The sequence below is a fragment of the Periplaneta americana genome, chromosome 17, assembly GCF_040183065.1.
Source record: "Periplaneta americana isolate PAMFEO1 chromosome 17, P.americana_PAMFEO1_priV1, whole genome shotgun sequence".
NCBI classification, from domain to species: Eukaryota; Metazoa; Arthropoda; class Insecta; order Blattodea; family Blattidae; genus Periplaneta; species Periplaneta americana.
In genome coordinates, this window is record NC_091133.1 from 34,428,119 (window position 1) to 34,448,819 (window position 20,701).

At 34.2% G+C, this 20,701-nt stretch overlaps 1 protein-coding gene across 10 annotated transcripts in view; it reads left to right on the top strand.

Annotated features, from left to right (window-relative positions):
* The first annotated feature begins 4,911 nt into the window (after positions 1-4,911).
* The window catches only part of LOC138693211 (uncharacterized), a 693,974-nt gene continuing 678,184 nt past the window's right edge, over positions 4,912-20,701 (top strand). For 8 of the 10 annotated variants that reach the window (XR_011330247.1, XR_011330245.1, XR_011330246.1 and 5 more), the window contains exon 1: positions 4,912-5,000. The gene's annotated coding sequence lies outside the window, so the exon portion shown is untranslated. The other 2 variants (XR_011330251.1, XR_011330250.1) reach the window with 2 other exon arrangements.

A 20,701-nucleotide genomic window follows, 5' to 3' on the forward strand; every position in this document is an offset into this window, starting at 1 on the left:
TCTAATTGATGTGATGTCGACGGAATCTTTTTCTTTACAATAAGAAATTACACTATACAACTATGTACAAACGTAGATTGTCAAAGGAGAAACTTCTGCGTTTATCAGTTAGAATATGTTTGTACTGCGAAAATCTTCTTTCGACATCGGATGAGGTTAATGGAGAGTACGTGAAAAGGTTTACATTGTCATTTAAGTTTTTATCCCGTTTTTTCACCAAACTTTTCAACACTGCATAGCCATTATTCTTTTTATTACACTACGTAATTTGTCATTTATCTTATCAGGATACAGTCCTTGGTTTACCCTGTTAATTTTTTTCCTATACTTTCTCAATTAATTTAATACAATCGGACATTTGTAGACCAGACGTTTCCAGTTGAGTTATAACTTGTGGCAAGTTTCCGTAATTGGTTTTATGAATAGTAGATTTTGGTGTATATTTTCTGAAATCAGGAATTTTGCTGTTGTAATGGCAGCTGAATCTTCGACAGTTAATACATGTATAACTAGTTTGACTTGATTGTAATATTTTGCAAAATGTAAGGCAGCATCAAGCCAGGTGCTTCATCCTGTAACCACGGGTTAAGGTGGAAGGGGGATATCTGGTGCAATTTCTCGAAATTTTAATATTCTTGAAGGGGCTTTGAGAATTTCTTTTTCACAGACGCTATAAAATAGTCCACATCGCTATATAAAGCACGAATTGCTTCAACAACTCTATGCAGTTCGTGCGCTAGACAAGTTAAATGCACCATGTTGGTATGTCACTCTTTAAGTTGTTTTGTTGCCTTAATAATATATGGAGCTGCATCAGTCACGAAAAGAAGTACATGATCATATTTAATCCCTTCTGATCATAAAAGGCACATAGGCTTACAAAAATCTTGGACAATAGTTGCAAGGTTTACCTTTTCCAATTTCTCTGAAGTTAGCACAAATTTTTTCCCTACACAGTTCTCGGAAAGTATACCGACAACCACATTTGACACATATCTACCACTTAAGTCTGTAGATTCATCAACTGAAACCCATATATTTTCTGATCTTTCACGCTTTCTCGAATTTTGGCACTCGTATTCTGGTACGAAATTGGTGAATATTCTTTACGTAATGTTGCTTCTCCTGGAATATGTTGATTTGTGTTTTTTTCCAGAAATAATCTAAAGTGCGGATTGTCCAATGTTCTGAATGCAACGTTTGTATGTATTAACATGTAACATTTTCCTTGTGTGCTTTACTGTTACAGTGTCTTTCAAAATATTACTTCTTAGTTCGTAATAATCTGAAATTACACACGACACATACAACACTTTCTTCTTCTATAATAGCCTAAATATATCGCATGATGAAAGATGAGGGTCATCATATGATGACGCAGAATATTTGCACGGAAATATCATATGTACTTCGGTACATCGTAATAATATAAATATATCGCGTCCGAATTGTTGCTAGTATTGCACTTCGTGAGCGAGTTGTTTTAGGCATTGTAATATGTCTCGTTTCACATACGCAATTCTGCAGTATGACAGCTAAACACAATCAGAATGTTTCGGATTCGATGCACGGAACAATACGACGAAAGGCGATAGAGACTTACGTCATCCTCTATGCCCTGCAACTGCAATCGCCAAATTAGGGCCCGCACTCCCGCGGTCTATTGATCAGAAATCTCTTATGATGTGGAAACATAATAAACAAATGTCATAAAATTGTAAATCAGATTAACCTGTGGCCTACATACAAACCGGCATTATACTACGATATTTTTCTTACTGAAATAACTTTTTCGTTAATTACGACAGCAGTGCTATTATTAAAAATAAAATAATTAATAATTAAACATGTACATTTAATGAAGTAGAAGCTACGTGTTTGGGTTCAATTAGGGGTTCTCAATTAGGACTTGCATATAGAACATTTTTTAACCGGCACAGAGATAGAAAAATGTTCAGATGTAGAAAGTCTATGGTGATCATCATAAGATAATCATTTTATAATTCCGAAATGTCGCTCTAGAGCATCCTGCTTAAATTTTTCTGTCAGAATATATTAAAATCTGGTATTCCACAAGAATTAATATATTTCGTGAGTGTTCAGAATTGTCCCTCTAAATAATTCAAGGGTTCTTCCTTAGGCAAACATGTTCTTTGTGTTGCCAATTACGTGTAATACATATATTTTCTAAAATCGTGTAATGCTAGATTCCTTTGTACAGGGCAGAGGAGGGAGTCTTTGAGTTCTTTGTGTCTGCAAGGCCGTTCATTCACCTTGTGAATTCTTTTGCATTTTCACTTTCCTCCAACCCATCACAGTTTATGGCTCTAAAAAATGTATCGATTTTGAAAAACTCTCACTAAACAGCTGAAATTCTGGTCTGGCGTTCATTCACTGGAAGAGATTACGAGCCACCGGCGTAGCTCTGTCGGCTGAGGCGCTTGCCTGCCGATCCGGAGTTACGTTCGAGCGCGGTTTCGATTCCCGCTTGGGCTGATTACCTGGTTGGGTTTTTTCCGAGGTTTTCCCCAACCGTAAGGCAAATGTCAGGTAATCTATGGCGAATCCCCGGCCTCATCTCGCGAAATACTATCTCGCTATCACCAATCGCATCGAAGCTAAATAACCTCGTAGTTGATATAGCGTCGTTAAATAACCAAGTTAAAAAAATTACGGTCAAAGTAACTAGTCACTTTTGAACATCCAGGTGTAATGGCACGTACATGCACAGAAGCGCAAAATCAGCTAAGGTGTTGTTTTGATTTTCGGGTATGAAGTCCAATTTTTTTATTTGATTATTTAACGATGCTGTATCAACTACTAGGTTATTTATCGTCGATGGAATTGGTCATAGCCAGATGGTATCTGATAAGAGTGCGTTGTTATGGGAAAGGATTGAGTGGAGATTTTCTCTTATTTTAATTTTTTAAGGTATCGAGGCAAGTTCGGGAAAATATGTCGTATGGTATCCGGTTTTGATCACCAGTTCTTCCGTGGACGTCCTACCTTTTTACCGTCCATAATAAATTTATCGGCTCTTACTATCAAAACCGCAGAAAAATGGATGTTACAGATAGTCATAAGAGCGAGCATACAGTTTACTGTCTCCGTGGAATTGCTGTACACCATTTCTGAAAAATAGCCTAGTCTCTGGGTGGAAAAAAGAAACGTCTTACTTCTTTACAAATTATATTACCGGATTTACACCAAAAAAAAAAAACAATTAGGCATATTACTACTCGCTCGTATAAACGGCACAATAAAAATCACCCGAACATCGCAAGAAATATCTGTTTAATTCCATATCAGAGCGAGTTTTATCTGTTCTGCCCACAGTGTTAAGAGGAAAACTGGAGTCTAAAAACGATCGCCACGCCATTGTTTTGCTCAATTGCCGTGGCGACACTAGGGGGTTTAATAGTCCCATTAGACCCTTGCCGAGTTACCACACTTTCTATTCTAAACGCTCTGATAACACTTCAAGAAAGCAATACAAACAATAGACTTAATATAATTTTGTGTAAAATTATAAAGGAACTGAATTGTTACAAAACATGTGAAACGTATAATAAGAAAGTATGCGTCACCTTCGAGACATTAATTTTTTCGCTTGCTTCTACCATACTATTCTATGTTCATAATTATTAGTGTAGTTTATATATGGACATGTTTCTCGCATATCTACGTTAACAAAATAAGAAATGTACTACATACATTCTTAATGCAATATTTCACTGTGAGCGACACTAACTTAATATGAGACTCTTATCGGGAATCATCAATCTTTCACTGATACTAGTAACTAGTTATTACTAGCATGTGAATTTGATGGCACAAATATTTTCTGTTAATAATGAAACCATTTCTAAACTGTAGTCTTTTTATTAACACAGTTTTTTATGGCCAGGAAAAGACAATAGCTTCTGAGTTGACGAAAATTCCAATGTGTTCCTTCAGTATATGAAAAAAAAAAAAAAACAAAAGTGTGTTAGAATTTAACGTAGAGTAGGAAAAGTAATAAATAACGAACAGATAAACATAAAAAAATGATAAAAACTAGAAAGAAAGAAAGAAAGAAAGAAGGAAAGAAAGAAAGAAAGAAAGAATGAAAGAAAGAAAGAAAGAAAGAAAGAAAGAAAGAAAGGGAAATTAAAAAAACGATAGGAGCAAGAAAGGATGGACTGAAACAAACGTAATGGTAAAAGAAAGGATATAACAAAGAAAGAATGGAAGAAATGAATTAATGAAAACTTGAATGAAATGAAACCAATAAAAGAAAGCATGTAGAAAGAAATACAGATAATAAGACACAAAAATGAAAGAAAATGAAATGACAAAAGAAAATAATAAAGGATGTAATGAAGAAAGAAAAGTGAAAGAAAGTGAAACCGGTAACAATTAATTTAAGGACTAAAAGAATTAATCGAATGATCGCTATAATGAAAGGAAGAAAATTGTAATAAATTATAGTAAGGACTAAAGAAAGAGAAAAATTATAGATGGAAATGGAAAAGAAAAAAGTGTGAATGGGAAAAAATATAAACGAACACAGAAAAAAAAGGAATAAATAATTTATTAAACAAAGAAGTTAAAGCAAATGGTAAATCAGATGAAAGATAAAGAGGGAGAAAAGTGAGAGAAGGAAAGATAGAATAGGCACAATCGGGTTATAATTAAGTAAAATACAAGTACAGAAACTGACCAGAGACGACCTACTCTATCCAGCTTCTGGTTACGTTCTAGTCTCTTTCAAACTCCACGTACATTTATGAATTTAATTTCAGCATTTCTCCGTAACTGTTGAATGTATTATATTTAAGTCGAGTGATTCCCGTAAGAGTTTTGAGGGACGCCCTGTGTCGAGACGAGCATGCGCGCTGTCGAGGCGGGCGAGCGACGTGGTGTTGAGTACTTGAACACGACCCGGCACCATCGACGCAAAAGACGCATCGCCGCCGTAACAAGTGGACGCCGCCAGCATGTGACCGATCCGCCTTCAGGTGATCCACTTGTCTTTGTCAGAGCTTGTAGCAAGTGTGAAAGATCCGGAATGTGTGGACGGAAAAAGGTGTGCAAGTGTAATAGGAATTCGGAATTTAAGTGAAATTTGGTCGTGTTAAAATATGTTCGTAACAATTTACTGCTACTTGTGTCAACTATAAGTGATTTCTGTGAGCTGAGTTGTTCATGTGTGTGTGTGTGTGTGATTTATTTTAAACCCACTGGATCAAGTACGCGAGTATTCACATAGAAATGTAATTGCTGCTGCAGAATAGAACATTAATTTTGAGAGTTTCACGGATATACACTGTCTGTAATCTTTAGCGAAAAAGTAAGTTTTGGCATGCCGTCTATCCACCTACCTGTATCCGCTCGCCCGTCTGTCTGTCTATCGACTCGTTTATGTAGAGGAAATTCTCCTAAATTATTGGATGGATTATGTTGATATTCAGTATTTTTATTCAATTTCTCCGATAATTATATACATGAAATAAGAGTTTTTTTTAGTTGGTTATTTAACGACGCTGTATCAACTACGAGGTTATTTAGCGTCGATGAGATTGGTGATAGCGAGATGGTATTTGGCGAGATGAGGCCGAGGATTCGCCATAGAATACCTGGCATTCACCTTATGGTTGGGGAAAACCTCGGAAAAAACCCAACCAGATAATCAGCCCAAGCGGGGATCGAACCCGCGCCCGAGCGCAACTTCAGACCGGCAGGCAAGCGCCTTAACCGACTGAGCCACGCCGGTGGCTGAAATAAGAGTACAATATATTTCCATAAAAGTTAAGCGCTTCAATTGGAAACAATAATACGATTTTTTTTTTCAAAATCTCTGTTCTTTATATTTTCTCGTTACATTATATACAGTGACAAATAAAACGGATTGTTTACATCTCTCCAGAACGTATTTTCTTAGATAAATGAAATATTACGTCAAGTGTGTACTTTTGTTACTAATAAAATGTCTTCTTAATGAAGACTATCACCTTTAGAATTGACGATATTGTAATTTACGCGAAGTCATCAACAGACAAAGGAGGATTAACTCTCTATTTAGCAGCTGAGTATACTACGTACTATCGAAGGCAAAGAAAGATACCAAAAATAATGTAAAAATCAGAAGCATCGTTCCATAAGTTTCACGAGTAAGAGTTTACAATACAATGCTCTAGCGTTTTATTTCAATTTATCGCTCCTTATAACGTATAGTGTTGGCAGATTGGTTATCATTGTAATGTTACGTGTCTCATTTCTGAGAGAAATCGTGTGAGTCTATCAATAATGCTCAGTACATATTAATTTTGTTGATTCGGAATAATTCATTTCCGACGTCAAATTTTTAATTTCTTCGTCATGTTGACATTTTTATAAAATTAATAATTTCAATGTGATTAAGTAGTAGATATGTATAATGAGCGGATTTGTGAATTTGTTATTGAACTGCATTATTATCATCGTTTCCATCGTTATCCTTGCACGTCTTAGAACCTAGTGACGTATTACGGTTTCCTACCAACTTCTTGATGTCTTGTTTGGTCATTCAGGAGCTGTCAAGGCAGGTATGCTCTGTGATTACGGATTTCTGTCAATTCAATCTGTTTATCGATATGAAATGTTACTGATTTCTAATTTTATTCTTGCAGATACCTATAGGCCCTATTTCTTTGTTTCATTTTACAGTCCTCCATAAAACTTTGATTTCGCTGACCATGATTCCCTTTTCTCTTACGCTTCTATGTAACATTGTGGCTCGTTATCTGCCCTAGTTTGTGTATTGTCGTAACGGGTGAAGTGTCGAAAGCGAATTAAGGTGAAGAAGATAAGTCCTTCACTTGACAGTTTGAGGAGGATAGCGACGTTCAGAGACAAAGTCCAGTTAGGTGTTAAAAAGAAGCATAGTTAGAAGTTTAAAATATTACAGAGTAGAGTTACATGTGCTTAATCTATGATAAAAATGCGATGACAAACTTAAAAATGAAAATGAACCATTCTAACTTAAAATCTTAAATATTTATAAATTCTGCTGAAGCGTTGGCTGCAAGCGCGATGTATTCATGATGTTTCTAAACTCATGATAACATGCAATTTTTTACTTACAATATTAAAATATTCAAGATTCATATCACAGTTACATCCGTATTAGCCTTCACTGTATACGAAAGCGTAGATATTTTCAAAGTGTTGTAGGTTTTCATTCTCGCGTGATTTTGACCATAAAATGTTTCCAACATTTTATCGATCTGCTAAAATTTATAATTGCTCTAGTATGTTAATTATATGAAATAGCCAATATAGGTACAATATTGTAGATATTTAATAAGAGCGTATTCAATGATTTTATCAACAGTAATCTCATTAGTGATTTTGATCTGTCTGGAGAAAATCAAAACTCAAGTGGGATTTAATTGACTATTACACGATTAGAAGAAAGTGTATAAAGATTAGACGAAATAAAGTACTCTAATATAATAAAATATTAATTGACTTACTAATTGTCTATTATTGTATTATTGTACCATATTATTATTACAAATATTCCGCTAGATGGCAGTAGTGTGATATGATTGGCTGTGCTCTTGTTATTAGTTGTGCCAACTACGTAATCTTCATTAAACTCTCTGGATGATTACTAGTCAAGAATGCTTTATTGATTAAGTTTCGTTTTTATTGAAACAGTTGATTTATACTCCAATTATTTATCAATACAAATTAAACAATCGCTGATTCTTGACTGTCAATAATCTCATACAGCAGAAGCTATAACATAACCCAAATAATATAAACAAGATAAATTATAGAAAAGTTTTAATTAAGGATGACTAAATAAACATGAATTATTTTAAAAGGTACAATTATTGGAAGTACAATGTTGATAAACAAAGAAATAAATTAGAGAGAGATGAAAAAAAAAACAAATGCTAGGAAGGTGATAAAAACCAAATGCTAGGTAAGTGATAAAAATTGTAGGATAAGCGTCATAGTTGGTTGAGACACGCCGTTCCCTACCGTTTTATTGGTCAATAGCAGTAAAAGTGTAATAGTCATAAACATATTTCTGTGTGGAAAATTTTTTTTCCTTCAAATTTTATAACTTTTTACTTATAATGTGAATTTTTCGTATTATATTTTCTTATCCTACACGTGGCTTTCGTAAGACCTGTGACAAAAGGCGGGTTAAGCCCTGAAAGGAATGGACCACGGACCTACATCTCCCTCCTTACATAAATTTCGGCATTTTTCCAAATTAAAACTTTCTGAAATGGGAGCCTTGAATTTCGCAAATTATCTTCGGTACCCTAAGGCGAGTTTAGTTGAGTATTACTCATAAAGTGCAAGGGCTCGAATTCCTTCTCTCGCGCCCACGCTCCACGCTCTTTGAGCAGTCTTTTGACATCTTCGGCGATCCTGATCTGTTGCTGTTCTGTTGTGCTTCTCCCCTTCATGTGGTAGCTATTAGGTTACGTTCATTTTCGGCTTTTCCTTTCAAAATTCTATAATGTTACTTCAATGGTACTGAGAAACTCGGTGCGAGACAAGTGGCCAACAGGCTTGGAGCTCACATACACATTTCTTCTCAGCCCCAATTTCCCTTTCAAGGATGCGTTGTTCCTCCTCCCATTTCCCCATTCATATTGACAATTGAGGCGGTCTCTGAAAAAAGGGCCCATAAGTAAAACTCGTGTTTTGAGATATGGATGGCATAATGTTTTGTTATAATTTTACTTAAAGAAGACCTAACCTCAAGGCAACTAGTATAGTTATATTATAAACTAAGTGCATCTTTACGTAGCACATAATGTGCAAGAACTTTTTATTTTGTTGGTAGAAGATCGTATATAAAATGATATACTACCAACTGATATGGCTTCTTTTTCAGAAAAAAAATTGTTGTTGTCATAGAGAAATGTATTATTTTATTATTATCTTTTATTTAACGACGCTCGCAACTGCCGAGGTTATATCAGTGTCGTAGGTGTGCCGGAATTTTGTCCTGCAGGAGTTCTTTTACATGCCAGTAAATCTACTCACATGACTCAGGACAATTAAATGACATCGACCTGAACCAGGACTGAACTCGCAACCTCGGGCACAGAAGGCCAGCGCTATACCAACTGCGCCCCCCTGGCGGACTAGAAAAATGTATACTAGTTAAACATGGAAATAGAAAAGGCAAGCAATTAATGTCCTGTTACTACTGCACGATTTTAAAGGAAATATCGATCTCTCAATATAAATATATAGTAGAGTGAAATTATTTTTAAACAATTAAGAAGAGAGGAAAGAAAGACATTTTCATAGGAGTTTCTTCCCATGAATATGGTTCTGTAGTTTTTGCAGCTATATCACATCCACAGTCATTCTCTGACTTTTCATCACTGCTTGAAATATGTGAAATAAGATTATATTTCGTTTTTGGTTCAAGTCCTGTTTTCTCTTTGAAATAATCACAAACAGATTACCTAAATATGATTTTCACGTTTAGAATTAGATTATCAAAATAGGTACTCAAAGTTAGTTTGTTGTTGGCAATAATGACTCTTACTATGTGGTATTGATTTCAAGAGCGATACTAACATGTCCCACATATTTCTATCAATTTTATGTAACCTGTTTCATATGAATCAATTTTTATTCAAAATAATCATTATTTAAGAGTTTCTTTTGTATTATTCCTATTCTTTTCGCAGAAATTTGATACAAATTTAAGACCAATCTGCGACACTCTTCAACGTTAATTCCTATTCTTCTAATGACATTCTGTACATCCACGTATATTCACGTATAAGGGCCTACGTTTGTGTTCTGTCATTTCTCGGTTCACCTTTTTTGTTTATCGATATGCAGCCTACTAAACTATAATCCTGCAGTGTTTTCTCCTGTGCATTATAAAATGTATTGAAATACACAATCCATTCATCACTTATAAATTTTATAAAACGTAACTTCTTGCAAAAGGAACTAATGACAACTAATGACAAAATGTTTTTCTTCAGCCACATTTTATTTCGCTAACACATAACTTTTCCCTTGTCTCCCCTTGCGTGGCGTTGTGATCTAAAGCATCCTGCCTAGGACTTGTGTTAAGGAATGCGCGCTGGTTCGAGTCCTCATGAGGGAAGAAATATCGGATCGGTGCTCACCCAGCATCGTGATGCACTTGAGGAGCTACAATATGTAGCGAAATCCGGTTGCGAAAGCCAGCTATAACGGTTGGTGGGGATCATCGTGCTAACCACATGATACTTCCATTCTGGTTGGATGATCGTCCACCACTGCTTTCGCATGTGACCAACAGCCGGCTGGCCGGTCTGGGCCCTTCAAAGGCTGTAGCGCCAGGGATTATTATTATTATTATTATTATTATTATTATTATTATTATTATTATTATTAACTTCTTGCAACATGAACTATGACCACAAAAGTTTTTCTTCATCCACATTTCATTTCGCTAACACATAATTTTTACCTTGTCTCTCCTTGATTTGTGTTTCTTCACGTTTGAGATTAACTTTACTGTATTTTCTCATCCTTTTATTTATATTAGTTCCACACTGTATTCCCTCCATTATTTAACAGGATACCTAGGTTTGTCGCTCCACAACAACTGCTAGTGACTGACGGACGCGCAGGGCATGGACTGACTGAACAAAATTCTGCAGCGCACATCATAATATAACTGATTACTGTGTCCTTAATAGGCCTACACACTTCAGACACCGTTAATTGAGAAACAAATACAGCTAATGAATTGTTCTCCGATATAAGGACTCATAGACCTATGAACCTGTTTTCCGAAGATAGCCTAAATTGTATTACACGTATTTCTCGGCCACAAGTACAGAGAAATTTGTCAATAATCCTGCGAATCTGAAAGGGAAATTGCAGTATACCAACCTGCTTTTTCTACAGATGATAATGTTTGTATGGTACGTCCTGAGGTAATTAACTAATAATTCCACTCTCAAATATTCTAACTGTAATATTGGCAGTTAAAACAATATTCTGACTTCCGTTTTGAGAACAGTTTAACTCCTAAATTTATATTTACAGCCTTAAAAATTTAAATCAAAACCCATTTCCAGTTTTTCACCAAATCATTACATGATACACAACTATACAACGAACTGTTTACTGGATTTCCAGAAGAAAACTCCCGTGTTACCTGAATCACGGGCTTGTCCAACACAAATAACATTCAGGATAGAGCGGGATTTAGCGCTCTAGCATTGGGGCACAGTAAATATATGAGAACATTTTTTTATCTTCGTGACATTGATTTTAATCCATCTTGAATCTTGCGTACACTACTTTTAACATTTAAATATAAATGATTAATTAAATGGCAAACTTACTAGTGTTTAATTATATAAGCACGTGTGGCTTACAGCTGTTTCTGTGTACAGTATACACCGAAACAGCTGTAAGCCACACGTTCTTATATAATTAACACTAGTAAGTTTGCCATTTAATCAATCATTTGATGTGTATTTTCTATTTACACAAAGTACAAAGAAGAATTATGATTCTAGGCTACAAAAATATATTTTTGTTTCCAACTTCCCAGACGCTGTAAATGTAGTAGTTCTTTGTTTCTCTTTATACGTGTACAGAAATTTCTGGGAACTAATGAATGTTTTTTTTTTTTTTTTTTTAATTCTGTACCTACTAGTCCATTTCAACGGAAATAACGCACATAGAAACTTAAGTGGTAGAGGAAGTGATACAGATATGAAATAGGGGTACAAATATGAAATAGTGTGATATACGACCTGAGGTGAGTTGTATTCTAGCGTAAGCCTTCCATATTACTATGCACTGATACTCTCTTTCCTGAGAATGTGTTAGTTTGCAGTTAGAATTTGAATTGTTGAAACTTTTATCATTATTGCGTTTTCCAGGAAAGTTAAAATTTTGGCAGTAAGTTCTTTTCTTAAATATACATTGTTATTCTTCGATATGAGAAATATTAATGATATACTTAAAGACAAATAATCTACGTTTATAGCAATGGATGTTTAATTGATGTTATGTTTTTTATTTAACGACGCTCACAACTGCAGAGGTTATATCACCGTCGCCGGATGTGCCGGAATTTTGTCCCGCAGGAGTTCTCTTACATGCCAGTAAATCTACTGACATGGGCCTGTCGCATTTAAGCACACTTAAATGCCATCGATCTGGCCCGGGAACGAACCCGCAACCTGGGGCATAGGAGGCCAGCGCTATACCAACTCGCCAACCAGGTCGATTGTTTAATTGATTTCGTTCTTAAATTTTTATATGTCTTGAGGTTATGACTTACAACATCAGTGTATTACAAATCAAATACTAGTACTATTATTAGTATTCCATATTTATACTCCGGTTTTCTGTTTTGTTACTAGTGCAGGCACCTGTAGGAGGAGGGAAAAACTCACCTTCCAACAAACTTAGAAAACAGTGGAATCAAAAGGCAATGCAAGAAGCCATAATACATGTTCGAGAAAAGATGTGAGAGACGATTCATCTGGATTCAATATTATGGTTGGGAAAACACCTTCTAATGAAGATGCTGAATTCTTGTTCTGTGCTTTTCTTAGTAGAGACTATTTTGACTTTACAATTTTGTTAATCTTGTAATTTGTTAATAGTATTCCATATTTTCATCTCCGTTTTTATGAAGGAAATATGCTATATTTTAAGGAAATTATTTTTTTTTCAAACATTTCATAGCATCTTACGAACTTCTAAGTCCGGTGTGCCATTTACAGGGACATTCAGCAATAAACAGGACGATACTCTACGTTCAGTATTGAAAACATGTAGGTTTGAAAACGAAAAAACAAAATGGTATTTCATATTTGTAACACTTCTTCTATTATTTGCAGAACAAGATGAAATGGTGATTTATTCCAATTAAAATTGAAGAGATGTTAACCTATATCAAGGGAACTTGTACGTGAATACAGGAAAAATCGTAATAATTTGGTCAATATTTAAACTGCAGATGCACAAAAAGTTCCAGTCATAATTTGAAGGAATTTTTACCGCGCTCTACTCGTAATTAGGATGGATCTATGTAGCAATTTCTCGCTACTCGATACCGATATCTGCTTTAGAGCTTCCATACTCGACACGCGATACTACAACTTTAATAGTGGAAACTGAAACACAACACAATGCAAAATTTAAATACACATTGGAATTTCTTACACTTCACTAATAAATTCCGCCTCATTGCTCATGTAGTATTCAAGAAGCTGATAATGAATTCCTAGGCTAAATAAATCATTTTTCTAGAGAATACCGTACCTTGCCGATTTTAGACAGATATATGCACTTCATTCACACGTGATATACCTGATAGGAAACATAGTGGTGGACGATGACAATACTAAACCTTTTACAATATGTCTGTTACTTTAGGGACTTCTCTTGCGCACCGCTACTGAGGGATTTCCCAATTCCACGAGTGAGTCTATTGAAATTCCAGTAAAAATTTAGAAAATTGACCAAATTTTTGTGAATTTGCAGTATAAATATTAGAAAATATGTCATGCATTCCTGTATAGGCTCCTTACATGAAAAATTAATTGAAATGGTATTTCAATTTATTCTGGATAGATAAATTTCTATTTACAATTTTTTTTCCAATCGAAAATCTTTTACATCAAAATATGGCTTCAAGATTTACATGTGCATTATTCTGAAAAATTAATGTAACTCTAGTCGTTACAGAAATACGACAAACATTTATTTATTTATTCAGTCTGATCAAAATCTTGTTCGCCATTTGACACAGAATAAGTCGCATTTTTTATTATTGTGCTGTACCTAAGTACATATGATATTTCCGTGCAGGAATTCTGCGTTACCATATGATGAAGATAGTTGTAGCGGAGAAAAATTCTATCCGGCATTGAGACTCGAATCCGGATTTGTAGCTCTACGTGCTGACGTTTTATCCACTAATCCACATCGGATTCCAGTTCCGATGCCGGATTGAATCCTCTCAGTTTAAGTTCCACCTCTTAGTTTCGCTTTAGTGGCCAACCCTCATGCACTGTGTCACAGATGTGTGACAATGGCACAATGTCTAACACACAATGTGCAGAGGTGCACTCATTACGAATGACTAAGTGGCCGGGATCCGACGGAATGAGCGCCGTCTTAAATCACTAAGTGATTATTTTACGCATATTATTATGATGTACCCAAGGATTCAATCCGGCATCGTAACTGGAATCCGGTGTGACTTAGTGGATAAAGCGTCAGCACCTGGAGCTGAAAACCCGGGTTCGAGTCCCAGTGCCGGAGAGAATTTTTCTCCGCTCCAACCATACTTTATCGTGTTTTTTTTATTGACGGACTTTATTTTCTGGAAAAAAAAAAAACATTATTATGTCGTTCAAAGACGATTGAATTACGATACGTCGATAAAAAATTTTTCTCAGATGAAAATGATGACGAAAACTGACGTATTTAGATAAAGTCTTCGTTATAAGAGTTTCTCCTTGTACCTCACATGATATATCCAGTGTCGAAACACGATCGAGATTTTTATAATTTTAGAAAGTGAAAGAATAAGAATTGTACATTAAATCATTAGAGTTAGTATAATAAAATGCGCTTGGTGAGCACTTTTCCTAGTCTACTTTTCCCAAAGAAAATACTCCCATTGACAACTTTTCCAAACAATATTTCGTGAAGGGTACTTTTCTCAATTTATTATTCTCCCATTCTGTAGAATCATAAAGAAAAGTTTTAGTCAATTATTTACCGATGTCATTTTATATTAATATATCATCATTGTCCTTGATTTCCTGGTATTTCATGTTTTTCATTAATTATTTACTTATTGTGTTTCAAGATCTTACATTGACATTGAAGCTTTGAGATGTGGAACAAGTCAAGAGTTATACAATTTTTTTGTTAGATGAAGTGATTCTGAGAATTCGTCAGATTACTTGGCATTTGCCTTACTGTTGGGAAAACCTCGGAAGAAACCCGACCAGATAATCAGCTAAAGTGGGAATATAACTCAGCAGCAGGCGAGCGAATGTGCCGATTGAGTTAGACTAGTGGCTGTACAAAAATATGCGGTACATAGCAATCAGATAATAAAATTTAAAACCTAAACAATTATTCATCAGTTGAGCTATAAACAATTATAATAGATAGCAAGTAAATTAATTCAGTTTAAAAGCGTAAACAATTTATCCGTTGTTTAGAAGGTATGAATATGTTGAAATTTGTTAAATCTGTTCTAAACCTTTTCTCATGGTTCTTCAAAGCTTTAAGGTAATTAGGCAGTGCATAAAAACCAGTAGTACGGTACATAAATATTGAACTTCTTTTTTATAACAGCTTAGACTAACAGAGGGGTGGATGGAGATCTGACTTGTATCTTGTATTGAAATTATGAATGTCTTGATTAGTATCAAATGTAGGCTATCTTTGTTTTAAATATAAAACATTATTAGGGAAAGCATGTACTCACAAGTTAAGGTCAAGATTTATAAACTTTAGAAAATCTTTTTACATTATGCATTTAGATACAATGTTAAATAATAGTAACTCAACTGTATTTTGTTTACGACTTCGAAATTTTCCTATTCTCTCTCCAAGTTCTAGTTGATTTATCATTGTCTCAATATCCCCATTTTCCTTCTGGAGCTCACTGACGAACCGGTAAAAGCCGGGATAATTTCGTCCAACAATTTGTTTCTTATTATGTCACCCTTCAGAAACAAACAATTGGTATCATGTTAGAAAAAAATATCATTTTAGAAATTAGGTTTTGGAACCGCAGGGAGAGGGGAAAAATAAAAAGGGAAATCATGAATTGGAAATTATGCATCCTTGACATTATAAAGTTTGAGGGAAAAGAAATGGGAATATTGGATTGGGAAAAGTGTCCTACAGTCAAAACTGTGATACTAGCGACAACTCCAAGAATAGATAGAGTCTTAAAAATGATTAAATCTGTCACAAATAGATCAATCATATAATAAAACTTAAAATCTTGTTCTATGGTGTTCAGCGTAGATTGATACTACCAGAACTGCGGTTCTCCGCGTAAACGTCTTCTTCTTCTTCTTCTTCTTCTTCTACAATGGAAAAGATTAAAATCCGTTCCATTTTCACATATCCGTTCAGGTGTTCTAGAACAAGTAACAGATATCTTTTTGCTAATAGATATCTAATTTATTAATGAATATATGTTTCCTTTTGTTTTTTTATAAAACTTATTCTGATTATATGGGAATGTCACCAAATTGTAGACAGGATTCTTTCTGCTATGGAATATTCTCATTTTAGACTCGATCTAGTCTTGTACATTTGTCAAAAAAAAAAAAAAAAAAAAAAGTGGCCGCACTCGTGAACAGCGAAAATTTTCTAAGTCCACTTCGGGTCATGGCGATGTTACACGATGCATGTCCTTGTAGAAGCAATTCCCGAACTATGGAATTATTCCACATCTACGTTTCATAGACCAGCGGTAGAGTGCTCGCTTCATGATTCGAGAGTATGAGTTCAGGTCTTGTTTAAGTTTTCATTTAATTTTTTTAATCGTTATTTAGTGATATAAATAATATTCAAATTTTATTTTGTATTCTGTTATCGTTCTTTAGCGTTACAAATAATATTCAAGTTAACATTTATATTCTGTTATCGTTCTTTATGGATATAAATAATGTTGAAGTTTTTTATATTTTGTTATCGTTCTTTATGGATATAAATAATGTTGAAGTTTTTTATATTTTGTTATCGTTCTTTTAGCGATATAAATAATATTCAAGTTATAATTTTTTATATTCTGCTATCGTTCTTTAGTGTTATAAACAATATTCAAGTCATCATTTGTAATCTGTTATCGTTGTTTATCGACATAAATGATATTCAAGTTATCATTTATATTCTGTTATCGTTCCTTAGCTATATAAATAATATTCAAATTATAATTTATATTCTGTTATCGTTCTTTAGCGAAATAAATAATATTCACGTTATTTATATTCTGTTATTGTTCTTTCGCGATATAAATACTCTGATTTTATATAAGTAATTATTGTAAGATAAATAACCATTCTTCTTTGTAAAATAGGTTATTTTATTTAAAGAATTATATATTATTATATAATATCTTATATTAATTAAACAAACCGATATGTATCATTTATATTGTTATCGTTCTTTAGTGATCCTATATAAATAATATTGAAGTTATTTATATCCTCTTATCGTTGTTAGCGATATAAATAATATTCTAGTTATGATTTATATTCTGTTATCGTAATTTAGCGACATAAATAACATAAATTTAATATTAGGTTTGGAACAATACAGTTGCATAATACTGGTGTTAGTTCTTTCTTTTTATGTTATTACATTATACTTTCTTCAAACACAATAACATGAAAAGGAGTGACGAGGAATTGAAACTGAGACGTTTACATCTAAATTCCGACGTTCTTCCGACTGAACTACGAGGGCACAAGTAAAGAAACATTTTCGGAAAAATTGGCCCAATCCCCACTTGATGATTTGTAGAAGTTCGTCCAGGATGCAGGGGACAAAGGCTAATTGGGATTTCTCGGTATCTGATCAGGTCAAAAATCCTGATAGAACTAATATTTAACCCTTGCGGTGAATTTCGGTGAAGTCCGAAGGGCCCAATTAGTCAAATACACTCTCACCGCCACGCTTGGGCCCTGGGATCTATTAAGATTCGAAAGAGACAGTGGTGTGCGGAAAGCAATGGGAAGTTACCGTATTTATCCTTCCCAAGAAAAACTGCAAAGATGAGCAAAGGAAGCTTTTAACAGAAAAAGGAGCAACTTCAGAGGATCTCTGAAGAAATAACTAAGGAAAAGACTAATGAAGTGTTTTGTGTGGAGTGTGGCACTGTATGGGGAAAAACGTGGACATTACGATGAAATGAAGAGAAACGAATATAAGCATTTGAAATATAGATGTGGATAAAAATGGAATGTGTAAAGTAAACAGACAGAATAAGAAATGAAGTTGTGTTGGAAAAAGTGGATGAAGAAAGAATGATGGTGAAACTGATTAGAAAGATAAAAAGCAATTGGTTGGTTCACTGGTTGAGAAGAAACTGCCTAGTGAAGGATGCACTGGAAGGAATGGCGAACGGGAGAAGAGTTCGGGACAGAAGAAAATATCAAATAAGACGACATTAAGATATGTGGATTATGTGCGGAGACTAAGAGGAAGGAAGAAAATAGGAAAGGTTGGAGAATGTAGGATTTGCATTGAAAGACCTGCCCATGGGCAGAAAACTTATGTATGTCCAGCATGCTTGAAATGTCGTGGCTGAGAACAGTCGCTATTTGAAAAGACTCTAGTCGATTCCATGCCCACTCGGCTGCAAGATGTGATCGAGATGTGGGGAAGATAGACTAAATATATTGAATCGTGGCTTTTTGTTTTGTTTTTTGAACGATTAATTTTTTGAATGTTCTAAGGCAGATGCCAGTAAGTTTGTTTTGTATATGCCACGAAACAGATTTTTGTTGAGAATAAAATGTTTTCTTTTCTTTTCATTTGCAGCCATAATGTCATAATAAAGTATGACAAAGTATGTCATGATGTTAATTGCTAAAACAATCATAAAAGAGAAAGAAGCAATTATGTATATTTTGTATCTCTATCTTAAAAACAAAACAAAAAAGAACGATTAATTTTTTGAATGTTCTAAGGCAGATGCCAGTAAGTTTGTTTTGTATATGCCACGAAACAGATTTTTGTTGAGAATAAAATATTTTCTTTTCTTTTCATTTGCAGCCATAATGTCATAATAAAGTATGACAAAGTATGTCATGATGTTAATTGCTAAAACAATCATAAAAGAGAAAGAAGCAATTATGTATATTTTGTATCTCTATCTTAAAAACAAAACAAAAAAGAACATAAAAAACACTATGTTGCATTCGAACGCAGGACCTCACGCGTAACAGGCCGGAACGCTATCATTACGCTATTAAGTAACACAAAGAATACTTGAATTATAACTGTCGATATCAGGCAATGTAGTACAACAACATGTAACATCGCGTTTCTCTGAATTGTAGCGAAGATACCCAAAGGGAACTTTGCTTCTGGAGAGCGGCCACTTTTTCTTTTGACAACTGTACAGTCGTTCACTGATTGCGAAATGAGCAACTTCGCTGCTTTTTTTTATTGTTGTCTTCACTAGTCATTATTTACTTCTCGCTGTCGTGGTTTAAAATTTGTGGTATATTTTGCACAGTCGCTTCTCATTTTCTTGTCCAATGTTCTACTAATATTTGGAAATTTAATTTAATTTTCATCTTTTATGTCTTAAAAAGTTGTCATTATTTTATTCATAGGCCTAAGGAAAACACTCGAAATGACCCAGTTCTCCTAGTTCATTGTATATCATAATGTTTTTTTATTCATAGGATGTGCATGAAATGTCATTCCACTTAATTTGTGTATACTGTATTCGCATCTTATATCATTAGCAATTTAATGGAGACCTTGTACTGCTTTTAATAGCCTTTCTTCATTGTCAGATATTAAATCTAATTCGTCTGCAATATGAATGAACGAATAAAGAAAAACGAAGCGAAATCAAAGCCGAGTAAAGCTAAACAAATAAATATATATATTTATATATAGGGTGATTCACGAGGAGTTACCGTATTTACGAAGCATATTTCCAAATATATTTCGAGCAAAAAAGTCATATAAACATGTGTCCTGTTCTAAATATTTTCAGAGTTACATAATTTGAAGTTGTTTGTAAAATACCATTATTATTTAGTTTTAAGGGTAAAAGAATATTACAGGTAAAGTTTTAACTTTTCAGGAGTATCATTTCTTTAATTAGCTAATATTCTGAAGCAGAAAATGTGCTGTGAATTCCATAGTTGCTTCGTACAGATTTTATTTTCGATTTTTAACATCAAAATTACAAGTTTCTTACGAACTTATCGCAACAGTTGTTACAAATCACTCCACTTTTGTTAATTCTTTAAGATTGTACATTAGGATGAAGAATTAAACTGTAGAGAATCAAGTTCCTAAAGTCGTATGATTTGTAACAATTGTTGTGATAAGTGTAAGAATTATATAATTTTTAGTTAAAATTGAAAAAGCAAAATCTGTACAAAGCATCAACACATTTTTAGCTTCAGAACAATAGCCAATTAAATAAATGATACTTCTGAATAGTTTATTCTCTATTTGTAATATTCTTTTCCCCTTGAAACTAAAGAAAGAAGGTATTTAACTAACAACTTCAAATTAGTGTAATTCTGAAAATATTGAGTATAGGACACATGATTATATGACATCTTTTGCTTAGAATGCCTTAGGAAATAAGCTCCGTAAGTGGCGGTAAATCCTCGTGAACTATGTGGCACATTAACGTCCAGCAACTTCAATACGTTTCGTTCCTTAAAGCACAATTTTGCAGTCGAAGTTATAAATTAGACTTGACTAATAAGCTCCATAATTACTAATATACCAGCTCACAAGGAAACATTCTATAATGGAGCAGCCACACACGCTCAGTGAACATGAACACTTAAGAGATTACTATAATTTCAACTTACAATAACATCTCTGTACTATATAATAACCAAAAATGTTGCAGAGAGAGAGAGAGAGAGAGAGAGAGAGAGAGAGAGAGAGAGAGCAAAACGAGACGACAATAAGCCTGAAG